The following is a 20,274-nucleotide window of genomic DNA, read 5'->3' on the forward strand; positions in this document are numbered from 1 at the left end:
AATCTAGGAGCGCCGGTCGGCATCGTCATTCGTAGACCCACAGCCAATCAGCGGCGGCCGAAGTGGACAGTCCACTAGGTGGACTCTTGCAGAATAGCCCCCCAGATGCACACGAAAGACTACCAGCGGAGAGTAACCTGTGCCATATTTCTCTTAACCTCTCAGGTAAGCATATCAGCTTTTGTTCCAAGTTTACAAACGGCGCGTAATCGGCCCTTCCGGCACGGCTACATTTTGCGCCACGTTTCTCTTGGCAGTTCACAGACGTTTCTTAGGCATGCGTGGGCGTATGTATGCGAAAATACTACTGGCAGACGGTAGCCTCAGGAGAGCATCTGAAATTATAGCAAAGCTGTACTGCCATAGATAAACACCGTTCTTAACGACTCCAATGACGAGTGGCCTGTCGCATCGAAAAATCCGTAGAATACCAAGTACTGCGTAACTTGAAGTGTAGTGTGACCAGTGTGACTTTCGCTGGCGAATACAGGTTGTCGAAAAAACAGTTGTCTATTCTGAAGATTTACTAGCGCTTTAGGTATATTACCGCGAATAATAAAAATGCTACCACGCTGTATGGCAGTGTCAGGCGATGTGGCAGCACAGATATTTTCGTAGCAGTAAGGCGGCTGCATGCACGAGCGAACAGACACAACCCTTTAAAAGCGCTGAAACAGAACAAATTAAATGTGCATTTGGCGTCAAGTCGGAAACTCATTGGCTTACAGTATAAGCCGATGTATAATGCTATTATTTTTTGTCATCTTTATTTTCACGGTTGTAAATATTTAAAAGCATGAATTTGCTGCAACCTTTATATAGTAAATCCTACTAGGCGCACAAAACCTGGCTGTGTTGTGTAGAGAATTTGTGCTATTCCTACTGGATTTTCTATGTTGAGTCCGGTGTTTTATGAAAAAGAGGGTCTTTTTATTTGTAGTCTTATGTTAGTGCAGATATTTGGCAAGCAGAAATGAGTTGATTGCAAAGTTGTATCTCCCGGTGAGCTGCACATGAACCCAAGTTTATCATGTCTTGGCTATTGTAAGGTGCATATAACAATTTTAAGTATATACAGCCGTAGTTGGCTTTGTCACTGTAGCGTATTTTGTAAGAGTAGAATGCTATGATTATATTACTGTTTTCATGCAAAAATACCTTTTTTTCTTGTACCAAGAAACGCTCACATCATTGAATGAAATGAGGTGTGGTGTATTTTTCTACTAATTTAATAAAGGAAATTTCGTCTGCGGTGTATCAGAGATTAGTTTACTTTCTTTTACTAAACAATGCATTATCTCCTCTGCTACTGCTGTTGTTCTGTGTATCTTTGTAATTTTGAAATGTACTTTATTTTAGGTATTCAAGAAATGGCAACATCCAGAAGAAGACGCCATCTTATCCAGCACGTTATGGGTGAGACAGATCGTAGCAGGCACTTTTGCATATCTCATTAGCATATGATGCTATTTGTTTTAATTTTTGTGTCCACTTTCCTGGCCTTTTTCATTTCAGCATTATTGTGCAAAGGGTAATACTTTTACATCTAGATAGAGTAATCGTCCAAAATAGAGAAACATGGCTGTAGGAGACGACACACATAAGCCTCCTTTGTCCGTATCTCTATGTTGCGCAGTTACTCTGTCATTATCTACCAACAAGCACAAATTCTTCATCAGCTACATTTACTAATTCTCCGTTATTACAATTTAATTGATACGACATTGAAAGTACAGAGGTTCACAGGAAGACAGAGACTTGAAATGATAAGAGCCGTAGAACAAGGAGCATCGCTGGAGCCAATGTTTCGACAAAGAGAAGGAGATAAGTTTTCTTGCCAAACATTGGCTCCAGTAAAATTTCTTGTTCTATCACTATTTACGATTAAAAGACAGCATTAGTGCTCTTGCTGAAGTATTATGCATTATGGAATAAAAATTTGCAGGGTTAAATGTCAGGAATGTGAAATTTCTTGTGTATTTTAATGCTGCAGCGAAAGCCAGAAAAACAAGATGTAGAGAACCACATTGTTATTTGTCACTACCCAGTTTGGCCAGCTTCATTCAGAGCTTGCACTTTGTTGCATTAATGACCACTGGAATTCATTAATTCAATTGCTTCGTGATTTACTTATATTCAGAGATATTGAACTTGTTTTAATGCAGCTTAACATAGTGCATGTAAAAAATATACAATGACATTTTAAGAGGCTTGCAGTTGACTAGCAAATCACTTGATGGTATGTGCTCAGGTTACCATTGAGCTTCCACGCACAAATCGGATGCACATTTTTTTTTCATTGCTTGGATTTTCATAAACATAAGTACCATTTCTTCTTTGTCGATGTTCTAGTTGTGTTGTAGGACCTAACTGTTTACATTTATTTGTATTGGTATCCATGTTACACAGACAGCTGAATTTTTATTGTAAACTGTGACATGGTAGGACTAAGAGCGTTTGTGCAAATTTGCTGCAGGTACACTCTGGTGGTTCCCGCCCCTGCATCCTACGACCACCGTGTCCTCACTATGTTCACTAGGGAGTTCGAAGCCTTTGGCGGCTCCTACCACTGCGTCCTGCCACCACCGTGTCCTGGCTACGTCCACTAGGGAGTTGGCAGCCTTCGTGATGATGCCAAGCAGGCTGGAAGCTGACAGAACGATCGAGGTAAATACATGTAATTAAGTGGCAAATTTTTGAGTGAAGTGGCTTGTAGCCACTCAGCAATAAAATAATTAACTTTGAAGCAGTTTAGACTCCCTGCTATCGGTGCAGGAATGCTCAAGTCCATCCATTTTGCCTTAGCCGCCAAGAGGCTATGTGGATTAGACGAAATGCGATGCAAATTTTGACACTAGTAGGAGACCACTTGTACAATTTTTTTTCTTGCTTGACACAAAACTGCTTTGATAAAGCTTTAGCAATTTAAAAACAATACAGTGTACTTTCATACATGTTATTGGGCATAAATTTACTAGGACTGCCTCAATAGTAAGTATGCCGATAAACTTACACCAAAACTGACTTTTTTTGCTAGTTCATCCTCATCTCTGTGCACTGCTGCATAATTTATCTTCCTGAAACCAGTTTTTGCGTGCAGCACAAGTCCTAAATATGTGGATTACATAAATTTGCAGCTTTTGCTGTAAGCGAGTTCTATGAAAATAAAGTTAATAGGCCATTTTGTCCATTTTTAATGACCCATATTAAACTGAGCAGTGGCTAATAAGCAGTTGAATTTTTGGTGTAAGGCCTCTCTTTATTGTCCTGAAAAATTTGGCCCCCTTAATGAAGGAACAAATTTTTTGGCTACGCCTTTTATGATGCATAGTTTAGTGCGTTACACAAGTATTTCTTGAAATTAACATTTGTCCTATATTGAAGGGCCTCCAGTTTTTCGAAAAGATATTTCAAGTGGTCGTGTGCCAGGTCGGGACAGCTCGCATGAAATAGCCTGCTTACAGAAATAGGGAGGGCCATACCCGCCGTGGTTGCTCAGTGGCTATGGTGTTGGGCTGCTGAGCACGAGGTCGCAGGATTGAACCCCGGCCACGGCGGCCGCATTTCGAGGGGGGCGAAATGCGAAAACACCTGTGTACTTAGATTAAGGTGCACATTAAAGAACCTCAGGGGGTCGAACTTTCCGGTGTCCTCCACTACGGCGTGCCTCATAGTCAGAAAGTGGTTTTGGCACGTAAAACCCCATTATTTGAATTTTTTTAGGGAGGGCCCAGTACACTTGACTTTATGTTAAGATACTATTATTGGTCTACAAAAGACGGAATGAAACATTCTGTCCTATAAGCAGCTCTTCACATTCATTTATACTTTTGCACATCTGTATACCTCAAGTCTGGTGACTTGTGTCTGTTTTCATTATCTGCTTTGTGCCGATGGTAAACTTCAGGTTTGCCCTATGATGGAGAATATTTTGTTGCTTATAGATATGGATCTGTGTTTTTCAGGTTGCCTCGAAATTTTACCCAAGCCGTGCCACACACTTGGGCCAGGCCTCTTGCAAACGACGTATAACCAGGCTCAACGCAGGATGTCGAGTGAGTCCGGAGATCGAGGCAACCTGCTGTGCAACGAGCGTGCAACCTTTGGTGACCCTCAATATGTTCCACCTATTTCACAGCTGCACTCAGCTTCCACCTATCCAAACCGCATCGCCAGCTGTGGTCACTCATCGAACCATGGATGAATGTTGGGGTGGAGTGATTTGAAGAGACATTTTTTTTGTCTCTTCAAATCCTTAGCAAATACTTGTGTTATTATAATTAATATGTGTCTTTAGTGCCTAGTTTTTAATGGTTCCTTTCTATTAGAATTCTCGCCATCGATTCCTGCTATTATAATGTATGTCTGTCTTTATGCACAGTTTTTCATAGTTCTTTTGTACTTGTCTATGTAATTGATAGGTTCATACTTCTTGTTATACAGAAGGCTAAAATGCAAACTTACGGCATTTTTTTCTTCCTTTTGATAATCTACAGCACTGCAAAGTGTTCAAGAAATGTAACCCAACGTGGGCTCTGGTGCAGGAAAAATTTAAGATCGATATAGAGTACTTATTTCAAGCACCCATTATTTTTGGAAAAGTAAAGAATATAGGAGCACAAAAAAGAAAATATTAAACTAGAGAAACATGAGTTCCCCTCATAAGTCTGATAATAATGTGACTTCCCTTCACTGCAAAGACACCAGTAATATACTCGCATACAAGGTTTGAAACAAGAAAGCTATGATGCCCTTGGCATTTCTCAGTGCCTATTTGTCACACTGACGAATGTCAAAGGCATCGTAGGTTTCATGTACACATTGGTTGTGTTACACTTTTGATTATTGCATTTCTCAAACACAAAGGTTTACAGCAGTGCTTTAAATAGCAAATGCATTTCCTAATTTCCCTATTGCAAAAACCAGCGTCTCCCAGCGTCTTCCAGCGTGAAACCAGCGCGCTTTTTGGCGCTGGGTCGCACTGGGTACGCTGGCACTCGCTGGGACTCACTGGGACACCAGTGAGAACGCTGGATAAGAACTGGGTCACACTGGAAGAGACGCTGGTTCCACTGCCATGACACTGGGGCGCACTGGTTTGTGCTGTACAGGCGCTGGTTCTCGCTGCAGTTCGCTGGTTCGCACTGGAAACTGCGCTGGTTGTGTTTGTGCCGCGCTGGTTCTATACGCATGGACGAGCGCTGCTGAATATTTAATACTTAATTTATACAATTTTATCGCTTGATACTAGTCTCTTGTCCTAAATAACGCTATATCTTGGGGTTATCAAACCCTATTTCGTGTCCCAGCTTTGAATAAAGGTGCTTGAGCTGCCCATGTTTATTCATGCGCACTTGAAACTGAAAATCACTTTCGCTTTTTTTATTTTCCCTTTGGACTTGGCGGATAGCTAGATTCTTGAACGAAACCACGTAAACGCAGAGGACGCCGCGTTTTTAAGTAATTCGCACGTAACGTTTGACTGGGAATTGTCGCAGTGTTGTGGAGTGGACATGAAATGCAGAAGTCGTTCAGACGCGCGACGGACCCCGAGTTCGAAGCTTATCGCTGAATGATATTATCGCACCGATAACAAAGCTGAAGTGATTCGTGCGCTTCCACTTTCCCTATTGTACTGAAAAAAGTTTTGAGGCTAAAATACGCACTTCTTAGCTTTCGCCAGCTACCCGCGCCGAGATCGGTCCCCACCGAAGCTTAGGCCTAGCGTATCAGCCGAGTCCGTCCTCACGCTATCGGCGCGTCTAGGCTAAGGTATCAAGAAATATAACAAGGATAAATCACTCTATATTTAAGCTTTCGCATCGGTGTTCTTAAATAAACAATTTTTTCATGTGTACAGTGTCAGCACAAGAAGCGATGACCGCTGATGTGACGCGTCATACACACAGGTATATGCGCTATCGCCGAAGGCTCCCAGCACTAGCCTGCGCTTCTCGGACGAAGATATATGACTAGACAAGCGTGTTGACTGAAAGGCACCACTGAACTAAGGAAACGTTGCACATCCTTTGCGTGAAGAACAAGAAACGGTTATCGAAATCGGCAGAAACAGCCCATACACCGTCCCGGGTCGGCGGTTCATTTAGGACTTTTTTCGAAGTTAAAATAGCGATCGCAAGTGAAAATCGATGTTCTGGCACTTCCAAGCATACTGCTGAATACGAACAGCAACCTTTTCTTTCTGGTACAGGCGTGAGTTTAAGTTGCTGGGCGATAGCGCATCAACCATGCCTGTACAAGACATAACTTTGCGAAACGAACTGCTTCTCGGCGTTGACATGGTAAATTACGCTCGTGTTTCCGTCTGCTGGCGTGGCGTAGTGGTAAGGTGTCGGGCTTCGGATCTGTAGGTCGGAAGATCGAATCCTGGTCGTAGCAGTTTTATTTTTTGCGTTTTTTTTTCTTTTTTTTATTGCACTAAAACGCTCCTTGTTGCTTTCTATATTCAAAAAAATATATACGGCGTCCAGGCATCGCATATTTAACGCGCTAGAGCTGTTTTTCGCGCGAGTAGCCAGTGCCTCCCAGCACGCTGCGCGATCCCAGCGCCCCAGCATCCAGCGCGCTGCACTGGGCCCATAATCAGGCGCACTGGGTCCCAGTGGCACTGGGTTTTGCAATAGGGTTATTAGTGCAAGAGGAACAGTACAGATCATGTAAAAATTTTTTTACAGACTATATGTCCATGGATGCACGCTTCTGATGACATAGCAGTGACGTGGTCGTGGGATGAATGACTTTATTTCAGATTTAAATATTGGCTTCCAAGTCTGGGTTAGTCTCCTACACTGAATAGTCTAGGTCAGAGCTCATTTACTAGAGAAAGTGAATTAAACTAGGAATTATAAACATCAAAAGATCTTGTTTAGGAAATTAATGTGACAATCAGCAAGGTTCTTTGCGTATTCATTTCCAAATTTGTAGGATATATTTTATGACTGGTTTCATTATTGTGAGAACAAATATTTGTTTATTGTCACACTAGAGTTGGCTGCCCCCATTTGTATACAACCCCTTTACAGGCTGAACATTCAGTGTGTTACCCTATTTACTCGCATAATGAACGCACTTTATTGTAAAAAAAATTGACTCAAATTCAGAGGTGCGATCATTACGCTGGGTAAATTTCCCACCAAAAGCAAAAAATATATCCTCTGGCATTTGCTACGGGATGACAACAGGTCAACGAAGAGGTGGCTGCCTCTGTATGTACTGCGGGACACACACACAAAACAAAAACATGGTGGCCGGCAGAGCAGGCCGAACGCGCCGAACACGATTTTTTTTTCTTTTCGTGAGTACATTACGTGCATTCAAACAGTTTCTTCCGTATCAGTAATGAATAATATCGGCAAGTTTGCGGCAATAACATAGCCATGTCCACTTTTAGGGGACAGAAACAGATGGGCGCGCTTAGCTGCCTGTGACATAGGAACACATGGCGGGCATGCTGCGGAAACTGCGGCATTTGTCTTCACCACTATCCTAATATGGCACGTTTCCGCTAAGGGTGGGCGAATATCTTATCTGCGTTACAAATATCGGCGAATGAATAGGGTACACTTCTAACGTATCACTGTAAACGTGGCTGCTATCATTGCCACTCGCGATTTGTTGCGTGCCCACAAGTGCAGACGAGGAGAAACGAAAGACGCCTTTTTTGTTGTTTTTGTTGACCACAACCATTACAAAGACTACACATAATAAAGGCAAGTTTGGTTGTAGCTTTTTTTTGTCATATAAGTGCGGAAAGTGATGGAAGGAATGAAATGGGGCATCTGCTTAAGAATGTTTGGTGCGTGCAGACTACTTGGTTTGTCTTGAAAAGTTGTTCTCATAGCAGTTGACAGATGGTAAGCGCGATCATTATTAGCTAGACTTGGCACATGACATATCGCTGCGGCAAGTTTGGGGTGCAATCTTACACGAGAAATAAAAAAATCGAATTTTGACATCAGAATTTAGGGGTGCGATCATTACGCGAGTGCGATCATTATGCGAGTAAATACGGTATTAGGTTGTTTTTGGTTTTACGCACTCAATGTTAAGGGATGCAAATGGTGACATACAACAGAATGCAAAAATGACTAGTGAATGCAAGCAGGGCGTGGGGCTTTTTAGGCAGATGCATGCGTGTGCTATTTATAAAGCTCCCCATGGTATGCCTGAAGGCATTTGCTAACACTGAAATGCCTGAAGGCATTTGCTAACACTTTGGTAGAAAACACTGACACCCACTTATTGAGGGGAAATACTCCTCAAAACAACTTTTTTATATATTTGTACTAGAGATTTGAATATACTGTCATTCATAAAGTGTTTTATTAGATTTGAATTGTCATTGATTTTTGTGTAGCTGCTGTTCTTTAGTTATGGTCCTACACAGTGGCAAAATATTCTTGTGGGCACTTTCCTGTGTATAAAAGTTTCAGAAATAGCTTCATGCTGTATCTTATTTAGCTAGTTATATACTGCAAAGTGATGACACCTATCGAAACGGCTTGTACAATTACTGGAACTATGCAAAAAATATTAGGCCACATTAAATAATTTTACAGATTGCACTTTCAATGAGATATCAGCATTCTGCATATCTTGAATAGTATGTATGCCAAATTTCGTTAGTATAGGACAATTATAAGTGCATAAGGTTATTGTCATGCTATTGTGAGAAAAAGTTTTTGAAGTATATTGTAATTTTTTTCACAATAGCATGAGAAGTATGCAAGATTAGTAGGCAGGCCTGTCTGGCTGCCTACTAATCTTGCATACTTCTAGTAACTGTACATGCTGTTTGAATAGATATTGGCACTTTGCAGTCTACAAAGAGCTGAGTTAGCTGCAGCACACTGCTTTTTGTGAAAATTTAATACACAAGAAAGTGCCTGCAAATATGACTATGTATTTTGCTGTTGTGTAGGACATAACTCGAGAAGCAGCTAAACAAAAACTAATGGAAGATATATAATCTGCATGAAGAACTCTACAATTGGCTCTCTTTTCAAACCTCTAGTACAAATAATAAAAATATTTAGAGTAATATTCAATCAGCAAAATGTTCGCCTTGCTACAGTGACCTACAACATAGCGACAAAAGTTTAAGGGAAGTCCTCTTGTCAAAGCGACTCTGGGCTGTCTTTCCAAGGGCTTCTGTTAAAGACTGCATTTTCCTGCATTTGTCAGGAGAGCAATACAAAAATGTTTGTGAATGTGAAAATGGTATTGGCACACTAGCAGAAAAAAAGACAGTTCTGTGAAATGTAGACTTCATTATAACTTTGTTCGACATTTACATTCCGACTGCATATATTTATTTCGTGTTTTGTACTGAGTGTTTCAGCGGTGACTGCCGCTAATTATTGAACATAACTGCTTCATGACAGTGCGACTAACAGAAATTTATAGCAGTGGCAGGCATTAGAATTACAGTACTCAATGACGTCTACTTTGTAAGAACTCAGACTAGCACCAGTTCTGAGATACACATACCCAAAAGGTAATGATCAAATAGATTTCTCTTTCACACAGAATTGTCCCACAAGGCTTACAGAACTCATTGTTTGTCATGTACAAGCAGATTATGTGCCAGATGTAATTTATGCTCAGTAAATACATAAATCAGTCATGCGAGGTGTCTCACTTTAGGTTGCAAGTTCGAACTTCTTTTAATCTTGCTTGTTTTTATTTTGTTTCCTTTGTGAGCATGAGTGAGTTGGTGACCTTGGCACATATTGTCAAAACTGTTTCTTCATCACTGGGAATCGCTAAATTTCATTCACACATGAAATTCCCAGTTACTGGTATGGTAGGCTTCGAGCTCAATTCCCTTATCTTTCATATGTTTATCTACCAAGTAGTTTTATCGTTCATTGAAACATATCCGTGCAATGCAGAGTGGGCACCCAAATTATAAATATCTGTTCTTGCTTTCTACCCTGCTCTGGTGTTTTCAAAACCTAGCATTGGTGCAATGGCCTGTCTGCACCTGCAGAAAAGTAGTGAAGGGGCTAAAGTTAAAGGTCAACAACATAATTAAGATACAAAGCAAAAATATAAGTTCGCAATTGTCCCCCATAACCAGACTTTTGCTTGGAATTAAAAAAAAATGGACATCCTGCTCGGGTGTGAGAGTTGCTTTGGGCACCAAGGGGACTACGTAGCACCTGTGCTAGTGTACAGAAAGCAAAAAAAAAAATCACTCCAGATTGGAGCGGCAGCGGAAAGTTCAGCACAGATGTTTTATTTCACGTACCATTAATGTGGCTTATCATCTGCTCCTGTTGTATTGGAACGCATACGTTGGGAAGACAATCCTTTGCGCCATTGTTACCTTAGCGGGACACCAGAGAAAGGTAGAAATAAATAAAATCGAGAACGGGTATTCACACTTGGTTGCACACAGTGTATTATCTGGAAGTGTTTCACTCTACAAAAGACTACTGTGATAGATAATTATAATGACAAAGACAAAAGAATTAAAAGAGGTATGTGTCAGTCATCCGTCCGTGACCTCCAGTGTTTATAGAAACACTTCTTTCTGTATATGTGCCAAGCCGTAGGGAGGCTTTATGTAACTCAGTCATGCTTGCTTAAGTAAAGATTGGAATAACACAAGAACATTGTATGAGTGATTTGTAAATGTGGCACCTAATGTAACTTATTCATGTATGGGCTGAGGATAGATTACAGCCAGTGCATAATGTGCTCTTACAGGATGACTTGTGATGCGTAAAAGAAGCCTTCCTCACATCTTCCTCTTTGTTTCTTCTGGATCTTTGTGCACTATGTGTATTGTTACAGCTGCGTGCATGTAGCTGGGTATAGTTTATGTGTTCTGCTTCCTTCCTTGTCCTCATAATTCATGCGCCATCTTTGCCGTAACAAAATACAGCTACCTGTGCTACTTATTTTGTCAATGTGTTTGCATTATGGAAAGTTTTGTATTAGCGGTTATTTCTACCTGTGAAATTGTCTTTGTCAGCTATTATACTTAGTCTTGCAAAAGTATGTTTCTCAACATAAATAAATGATCAGTATAAGTGTTGCTGTATTTATTTTTGTAATTTTGTCAGTTATGAAGTTTTTATACACTGTTGCATGTTGTATGACAGAATAAAATTGATGCACAACTTTTTAATGTGGTTTTTTTTAGATCAATTTTCATCTCACGCTAACATGCACAAATTGTGTGGGAAAAAGTGCCAACAAGAGTACCATAAGGTAAGACAGCTGTTTTTACTGTTAGATTGGATTATCAATTGCCAACCAGTTGTTTTTAACAAGCATAGTATAATGCATAGATAATGTAATCTAAGTTGGAATGTTGTTTTTATTGCACTTCATTATATGGGTCTCATTTGCACATAAGTGCAGCCTTTCTTATTTGTTATGTGTAGCTTACTTGCTTAGAATGTTAAGTCGTAAGTTTAGAACAGGGAAATAGGTTGAACTTATAAATCTTTTGACATATTATAAGAGACTTGTGCGGTGGTGAATTAAACTTCTACATGAGTTACATAACATTTTGGGGTCTCATCAAGGTTCTGAGTGGCATTGCAGTGTCATGCATATGCAGCTGCAGGCTACATATTAGATTTTGCTTTTGCTACATTTTGCTTGGTTGGCTATTGATTCCAGTTTAATAGTAATGAGAACTGTCTTGCTTTCATAGTGATTCTGTGCTGACTGATACATTTGAATTTTCCAGAAGACAATAACAAAGATTGATGAAATATTAACTTTTTCTTGCAAGCCTGCCATGTGCTTTTTGGCACGTTTACTGTGGATTCTTTGTTATCCTGTTGTCTTTTCACAGTAGTCTTCTTGAGAACTAGCCGTAGTCGTGTGTACTTAGAGCAAGAGTTGTTGACACATCTTGAAAAGCGGCTCGACACTGCCATCCAAGAGTGAAATGCCTTACATGGATCAATTGCTTTACTTTATTTGCAAGAGACCGGCACCACGGACTAAGGGTAACTTGACACACACTGCTGGAGTCATCAAACTCGTCTAAAATAGTTACCGGAATCATTCTTGCAGTTTTCATGTGACACTTTATCTTGAGTCGTCTGACTCATCTAGAATTGTTAACCGACTCCCTTAGCACTAGTCTTGTAACCCTTTTGAGAGAGTATAGGCAACTACTACAACAGAGTATGCATGACTATTGTGTGCGGAGTCAGGCAAACACCTTGTATGGAGCACAGATAGTCACGGGACTCTCTGCCAAAAGAGAGTTCGGGTGTCTCCCACAAAGTGTGTCATATACGTGACGAGTCCAGACTCTTCGAAAAGAGTAAGGGATACTCTTTTTTTTCTTAGTGTGTACATTATATTGATCGTCGGCACCGCGCATCGAATGGTCAATCGCTCCTTGATCATCTCATTCAGCGACCATTTTCTCGCATGGTCTCGCATTGGATAAATGGCAGCATTATTTATGAATATCAGTGACATTTCTGAACATGCTGCTTCAGTTACGCCTCCACTTCCGAAAGATATCACGAAACATGTATTCTCTATTTACCTCACAATCCCTGACATGCACAAAAAATATGATATGCCTGTTTCGGCAATATCCCAATTGGCTGTCTCCCGTGTTCGAAAGGTTTCAATATTATCTTCAACTATTCACAGATGCATCAGTACACAGCGACGGTCAAGACGCCTCTGCAGCTTTTTTCTGCCCTTCGACTCATGTACTGAGTATTTTTCAAATACCTCATCGAACTTCGTCAACAACTGCGGAGCTAGAAGGGATTAATGTTGCACTGAAATACGTGCAAGAGGAGTTAACTACATCGAAGATTGCCATCTTTACGGACTTTCGTGCTGCCCTTAGCAGGTTACAACGCAGTGAGATTCATTGCCCAGTTATGTGCAGCATTACAGACTCCGCAAGCAAAATTTCACCACGTGGGGTATCTCTCATTGCTTAATGGATGCCTTCACACGTAGGAATCGCCGGAAATGAAGAGGCTGATCGACTAGCTTCAACTTGCGCTCATAACAACTGTGACTGCCCAGAAATTTTGTGCAAGCTTGATGGCCCTCGTCTCCTGATTCGTCGCCACCTACTCAAACAGCATCCAGACCAGCGCGTCACCAATGGAACGTTCGAGCCTCAAGTTCGTGGTCGAGGCATGCCTCGTCGCGTTAAAGCTAAACATTTCGACAGAATTGCCTGTCTGGTTGGGAAATTGATTAGGACTATAGACTGACTCCAACCAAATAACTGAATTTTATTAGAGCGCAAATACTCAAGCTGAGGTTTGGCTGTGTGAACCTACACGAACGTTTACAGAGACAAGGACCTATGGCCAGTCCCAACGTTACTAGACTAGCTTCAGTTGTGAAACTCCCCGCCCGCGCGCTTACAGCTGCTGTCGCCACTTCTGTGACAGCCGCCAGAGGGCAGCGCTGTTCCATCGGGCTCCACTGCAGACGCCTCGTCACAGCCTTGAGCTCGTGCGGACGGGCCGCCGTTGGTGCGCGTTTCACGCTCGCTGGCGTTCCCCTTGTCCGAATTAGTGAGACCACGAGAAAGCGATATCCACCTACAGCAATAAGATTTATCGCACCAGTTCATTAATACTGAAAGAAGGGTAAACTGCACGAAAGGAAGAAACGCATACAGCGAAGCGCAGAAGCTGCGTCTCTAAATGTCGTGTGTTTCTTCCTGTCGTCTTAACGTTTCGCGCAGTTTAGGCTCAGGAGCCTGAATATCTCGCCAAAGTGTGTGATTTTAGGATGATCTTCATCCCCACCGAAGCTTGTCACCTCGTCAAAGAAGCGCTACAAAAAGAAAGATGAGGTCGGTCTTTGTACACACAAGCCACACACACACAAAAAAAAAGGAAGCCGGATTTTTCATTCCGTCAAGATGCTTAATCAGCGAAGCTGAAACGTGCGGCCCCTGTGTTTAGCACTGGGTTAATCCCGAGGGTTCATTAAAGTATTTCTCAGTTATGAGGTTACACACACAATCGGCTGCGAGAGAGAACGACGTCACTGATGGTATGCCCACAGTCCGCAGTTGTCGCTTGCGTTCGATGTCTCGAGTTTGCTCGGCGGCGTGGTTAGCAGCCATCGCCTGCGATTTGCCGAGTGTGATTCGTTCAAATTAAATTTCTTCAAAATTAAATCTTTCCGTTACGTAAGACCATGAGTGGCTCATACTCCCTTAAGCAATGGCTCATACCCCCGTAAACGCGGCCTCCCCATTACGACGACAGAAGTGAAGCGAAATTCGACGCTGGGAAGATGAACGGCCATGCAGCCAGCTGTGCAAGATGACGACGAACGCGAGAGCAGTGGCACGAGCGCGTGCCGTTGATTTCGCAGAGTGTTCCCGGTCTTCTTTCGTTCGGAGCGTCCACTTTGGGATTCAGCCACAGGGATGCATGCTTCGCTGTCGGAACATTCCTTACGGAATCTAAATGGATGCCCTGCTAAATTCCTTTCGTTGTTTTTACTATTAAATTAATTATTACTCATTCAATATGACCTTCTTGATTTTATTTAACAGGTAATTCTGCGCTATTGAATGCTATTTCAACAGCTATTAGGAAATTTATGCTCCATAATAATTTAGAATAATCCACCCATTTCTTGGCCAATGCCCCATCCTGGGTAGGAGCCACACGCATCACAGGCTACAACAACAACAACTGTTTCCGGTCGGCACGAGGAATCGCTCTTTTTCACGCCGAGCGAAGCATCGCATTGCTGGGAGCACAGAAAAAGTGGTGCGCGAAACTGTTGACATCGTTCCGATAGCGGCCTATGCAGCCAGGTACGCAGCACGTCGGCATCGTCAGCTGATATTCTTAAGAAACTCGGCGAAGGCTACAGTTCCAAGGATGACATGCTTGCTGAAATTCGCCGTCAACAACGAACCACAGAATACACCAACGCTGCACCGCGTGCTCAGTACGGCCCGCCCGCGTAGCTTGTGAGGAAGTGAAGCCGGGCGCGACTGCAGCGCCACGAAGGCGCGGGCGGGTGGCGGTTCCGCGCAACGGCGCCGAGTTTTAAAACTGAAGCTAGTCTAGTAGCGTTGGCCAGTCCATCGTATACGTCTTGTGGCTACTGTGAGACACTTCAGCCCCTTATGTTTGTGTAGTCCCGCTTTCAGTGCGCAGCGCATGTCGCTGGTAAGAGACTATCATCTCCTTGGCCTGCGGTGTACGACACTCGACCAATGTTTGTAGCCCAGTGGTTGTGCGCTTCAACGCAATCAGGCTCATCGCGCTCTACTTACTTTTCTAGAGTTAACTAACTTAGGTTCACGTTTGTAGCGTCGAAGCTATTCTATTCAACATTCTGTAGCAGCGTGACTTTCAGTGACCGGCCCTACTGTTTGTGATCTTTACTGCGCGTCCTACTCTATTCTTTAGATTTCTCCTGTTGCTATTCCTTTCCTCTCTCCTTCTTCCATTTCTGTGTTGCTGTCACCTCTCTTCTGAAGAGTAGGCAGGCGTTGTGCCCCTTTCGGTGGCAGTTGCCAGCCGGCTCCTCGCTTACCCTTTCCTGCCAATTGTATATATGTTTTGAAAACAAACAACAATAATTCACATTTTGGAGGATTTTTAATAGGCGTTGAAACCATAGCACAGCCCCCTGACCACGCTGCTCAGAAAGTTATTTTATTTTCCAGAGGTATTGTGCTAGCTTCTGCTTTCCTGCCGTTCAACTTCCTGAATTCCCTGTCACTTGTATCCCATTTTGACGACTACGATCCCCCGGAAGTTGGCAATGATATAATGGCGATGGGATTGAAGCCGTTTATATCAATTCTACTATGGACACGATAGCCGCTTTTGCTCACTGCGAATCAAAATATTGCACTTATGAACGCCATTCTAAAGCGTATAAATTTATTGTCTAAAAAATTATGCGAATCCCACGCACTGTGCGAATCGATGTAAGCGACGCTTTCGGTGTTGTTTGTTTTGATTGACGTTAATTAGCGGTAATGCCGACTGCGAATGTATGATTTCATGAGCGTATGTAGTACCCGATCTTATGATGCCCCTATTCGCAAGCTCACTTTTGTGTTTCATTTGGGGCGGGGGGATGTGCTCTTGTACCGTAGAGACGTCCCCCGGAAGTCTCTGACCTGCTCGTTCTTCTTCTCAAGCACCCAATGTAAACTGTCATCACCACAACTCCATGATGTCCTGGTGGCAGGCCACCATGGCGTGTCCCACATGCATGGCCACGCTGATTTATTTGGGATGGCATATACTATTTCGTGTGTTGTACGTTTCATACTTCGCCACATTCATTTTTCAAACTATGCCAGAGCTCAAAAAGGCCGGCATACTCACTAGGTCCCTTTCCTCTGTTTACTTCCGCAAGATGTGTGTTTATCGCTGTGGTTATCAAATACGCCCAGCGCTATGCTACCACTCAAGCCTTTCTGGCGACCTGAGCCACCGAAGTCGCAGGCTTTCTTCAACACGGCGTCGACGTTCGATATGGCTATCCTCAAGCACGTTTCGCAGACTTCGCCTCACCGCTTTCTCTCCACTTTCATCTCTTACACTACTTGCTCCTGCTGGACGCAACACAAACACGCATTGACCTTAATGAAGTATCATGTTCCACGCTAGTTGACATGCTGACGACGTACATTTCCCCTGATCACCGGGATAGGAGCGTGGCCCTATCTTTGGTGACATTATCGGTCTACAGCCTCGCTCAACAACATCGTTCGTTATTCAGCACTTGTTTGTCGACCGGAGCATACTGTATTTCCTCTGAATATACTTTCGGCTTTAGGTGTGACCTTGCACGCCCGCTCATTTTGTTACGCTGGCGCCGGCCGTTGTCGTCAGGCTGCCGCCTCATTCTGAGCTTCGGCGTCCGCAGAGAGCACAGACAGCCGTCTTCACAAACAAACCACCGGTATTCGAGCCCATGTATTCACAGAATTCTGCATTTGGCAGCTGGGAACGCTAATCATTACGATATACCACCTTTCCCCACCACTTTCTCGTTATCTCCCTTCCCACTTCTCCTTTTCGTCGCAGACGCAGGCAGAACAGACGCAGAAACGAAAAAAAAAGGTAAAGATTGCTTCAGCCGCTACCTGACACATCACCTTAACTTTGGCAGGCTACTCTTATCGGAGCACATGTAGGCTTGCGGTTGCGTGCAGATCGTCAACTTAGTTTTATTGTAAATTTTCTTTCACCTACTCGTTTGAGTTAAAACTGCAACGCCGTACAAAAATTAGACCTACCGTAGTATTTTTTTTCTCTTGCTTTCTAGGTTTAAACCAAAAACGCACATTCCTAACTCTAATGCACCAACAGCTTCATCATTAGGGACTTGAACGCTCATTTACACAGATAGTGATTTTTTAAGAAATGCCATAAGGATGCTACATTTAGGCTTCCCGTCTCTGCCAAAGCGGTCCGACAGCACGTATCGACGAAAGGGCATCAGACTGGCGATGCACGCAGCAAGTTACTGAATGATAATGCTATGTTCACACTACGGTCGTAAAGCGCGTAACAGCTCTTTTGGCGTATCGAACGTAACGGCTGTAAAAAACGTTACGGCAGTTAAGCCGGCACCTTTGTTCACATTTACTGCTGCTTAAATTACGGCTTTTACAACAGGCCAATCAAATTTGGAGCTGCAGAATCGAAGTCACAGCGGTCCAATATGGCTCCTGCCAACATGCGAGCGCTGGCCGAGATCGAAGAAATTCACGCTCAAAACAAACTTATAGCCATGTATTCAATCGCCCAAAGACGACGAAGGCGACGCAGAAGGGTTTGGGTGCGGCAAGTATTTCTCGACAGGGCCGTGGACGGCGATTTTCACAACCTTTTCGCCAAGCTCCGAGTTGGTGACGCTGCGATGTTTCATAACATCATGCGCATGTCGCCCCAGCAGTTCCGCTTCCTTGACAACCTAATGAGACCACTCATCAAAGTTCGGAGCACGCATCTGCGGCCATCGATTTCCTCGGCGGATAAACCAGATGAACTGAAAACAGTCTCGCAAGGCGCACTGCAAAAATTTTCACGAACACAGCCAATCGTGCGCACGGAATGGTGCAATGGCACTTCCCGCGCTCAGAGCTGTCTGCAGACGGGAGGACGGAAGTGTCGTCACCGGTTGTTGAAAGCCGAAAGCTTATCAGTCACTGGCTGTGTCGCAACGGTCGTAACACAACAGTCGTAAATGTTGCCGACCCTTTAACACTCTCACCCACGATTTTTGCGAGAATTGCGCACGTTGGTACCTTTACGTTCGCAGTCTGAACTAGACGCATACGCTTGTTGCGCTTCCGCTTGCGTTTGTTATGAAAAATCGGCGCCTTACGAACGTAGTCTGAACATAGCATAAGACAGAAAATACGACGGTCTTTCAGTTCTCGCAACTTATACACAAAACACAAGGCACCCACCACCATGACACATTTCTTTTTTTGGACAACAGCGACACACAACGACAGACTGATATACTTTTTAAAGATGTTTAATTTTATTTTTCATCGCAGAACCGCTAGCGCGGGGACCGCATTGCGCGGCCATTCACTGCAGTCGCCCTCCTCTATAAGTATAGTAGCCGGCGGCTTCGCGCGCTCCCGTAGGCGACGGCTGAGACTGGCACTCGAAAAGTTTAATTATATAACCTCCTTGAATAAAAACGACCGCATGGTTGCTAATATATTGTTGGCATAGATATGTTTGGCACGAGGCCAAATACGGCAGCCTGTATTCTTATCTCTGCGTTCGCGTCTGTGTCTTGAGGGGACGCGCACCGTAACATGCTGCAATGGTGCTTGCGTTGAGCGTATGTAAGGCGAGAAACGCTGTTCTAAACTGTCTGTTCTCTAACTTGTGCAGTAAACCAATGTTTATAGTATTCCCGCAATAGCAAGAATCACCAGTATGGCAACTGTAACCGCAAGCGTCATGGTATGGTCGTAACTTGTCTCGACAATGTAGTTGGTATCCACAGACCCTGCCACTAAGTAATGCGCGTTTAGGTACGGGCGATGAATAAGTAGTTGCCAAGATTGATTTTCAGTAAACGTTTGTTAAAAAGAACGGCTGGTGCTTATACTACCGCAAAGGACGGATGCTGGGCGGTGGCTTCAATCCTTTACTCGCCACATCACACATCTATACACTGAAATTCAACTGGTTTCCCCAACTGTGGCTTAAATTCTCTCGACCCTAAACTGCGACTTCGCTGCCACCCGGATGCCAGCTTTTCCTCTCTATGTACCTCGCTTCTTTCCTAAAGTGCCGACACGAGCTTCCACCGATGCTTGCTCCTCCTTTTTCTCGATACATGAAGGCATTCATTCATTCTTCCCTAAATTGCAGCACAATATAGAGTGTCTTCATCTGCATAACCACCCTCACCTGGACTCGCCTGTCTCTCACCTGGACTCTCCCATCGCAAAACAATGTTGCTGCGTTGCAAATGGCTGGGCATCGCATATACTATTTTCTAGGAATGGCTAACAGCGCGGCGTGCAATTTCCGGTGAGTGACGAGACTGTATACGGCACCTTCTCTGCCACTTCCACACCCAGTCCTCTGCTCCGTGAGCTCCTAGGACTAAGTGCAAAATGAAAGAAACATAGCTGGGCTGGTCGCGGACAGCTCTTTTCGGATTCGTGATGCGTCGATTTAAAATATACATTTCTGATCTAAGCCTTAACGACAGCGATATAGATGATGTGAGTTACGGTAGCTCTTGGGTTTGGACTAACGACGCTCTTCACGTCTTATGCGTGTTTGCGAATGGGAGTGAAAGGCAGGAGTGTAACACGCTTTCCTGAAATGAAACATTCAGAATTACCTTTTGTTTGACAGTTGTACATATCTCAAGGGCCCACGATACGAAACACCTTCAAGTAGGTATCAGCTTGCAAAGCGAGAACTCAGATGAAACGTTGTCAAGCGGCTAGGTATTTAATTATCATAAGGATATCTTTAATGACATTTCTTATCATGAGGTGAAAGCCAACTAATGAGCATTTAAATTTTCTCTATTATTAAGACATCCTGTTAATATAAGGTTGCTGTCTTTTACAGCCTCCGCAGTTAAAAAGTAAGTTAACTCATCAAAAGGCGAGCTTGCTCAGGAAAAGAAAATAACACTCAAAGCACATAGATGGCTGCGCACAAAGTAGTGCTTCCTCCGTATATAGGGATCAAGCCATAGGTTCATCAGATTGCAATGCTCGTACATTGCAACGCAATCTCGGGTCCTCAA

At 43.3% G+C, this 20,274-nt stretch overlaps 1 long non-coding RNA gene across 1 annotated transcript; it reads left to right on the top strand.

Moving 5' to 3' along the window:
* Positions 1 to 62: 62 nt before the first annotated feature.
* LOC139054402 (uncharacterized) lies at positions 63 to 11,158 on the top strand. Its single transcript, XR_011511188.1, has 4 exons — positions 63 to 165; positions 1,360 to 1,416; positions 2,477 to 2,667; positions 3,966 to 11,158. It is a non-coding gene; the product is annotated as an uncharacterized lncRNA (long non-coding RNA).
* Positions 11,159 to 20,274: the final 9,116 nt, after the last annotated feature.

The sequence above is a fragment of the Dermacentor albipictus genome, chromosome 1 (genome assembly GCF_038994185.2).
Source record: "Dermacentor albipictus isolate Rhodes 1998 colony chromosome 1, USDA_Dalb.pri_finalv2, whole genome shotgun sequence".
NCBI classification, from domain to species: Eukaryota; Metazoa; Arthropoda; class Arachnida; order Ixodida; family Ixodidae; genus Dermacentor; species Dermacentor albipictus.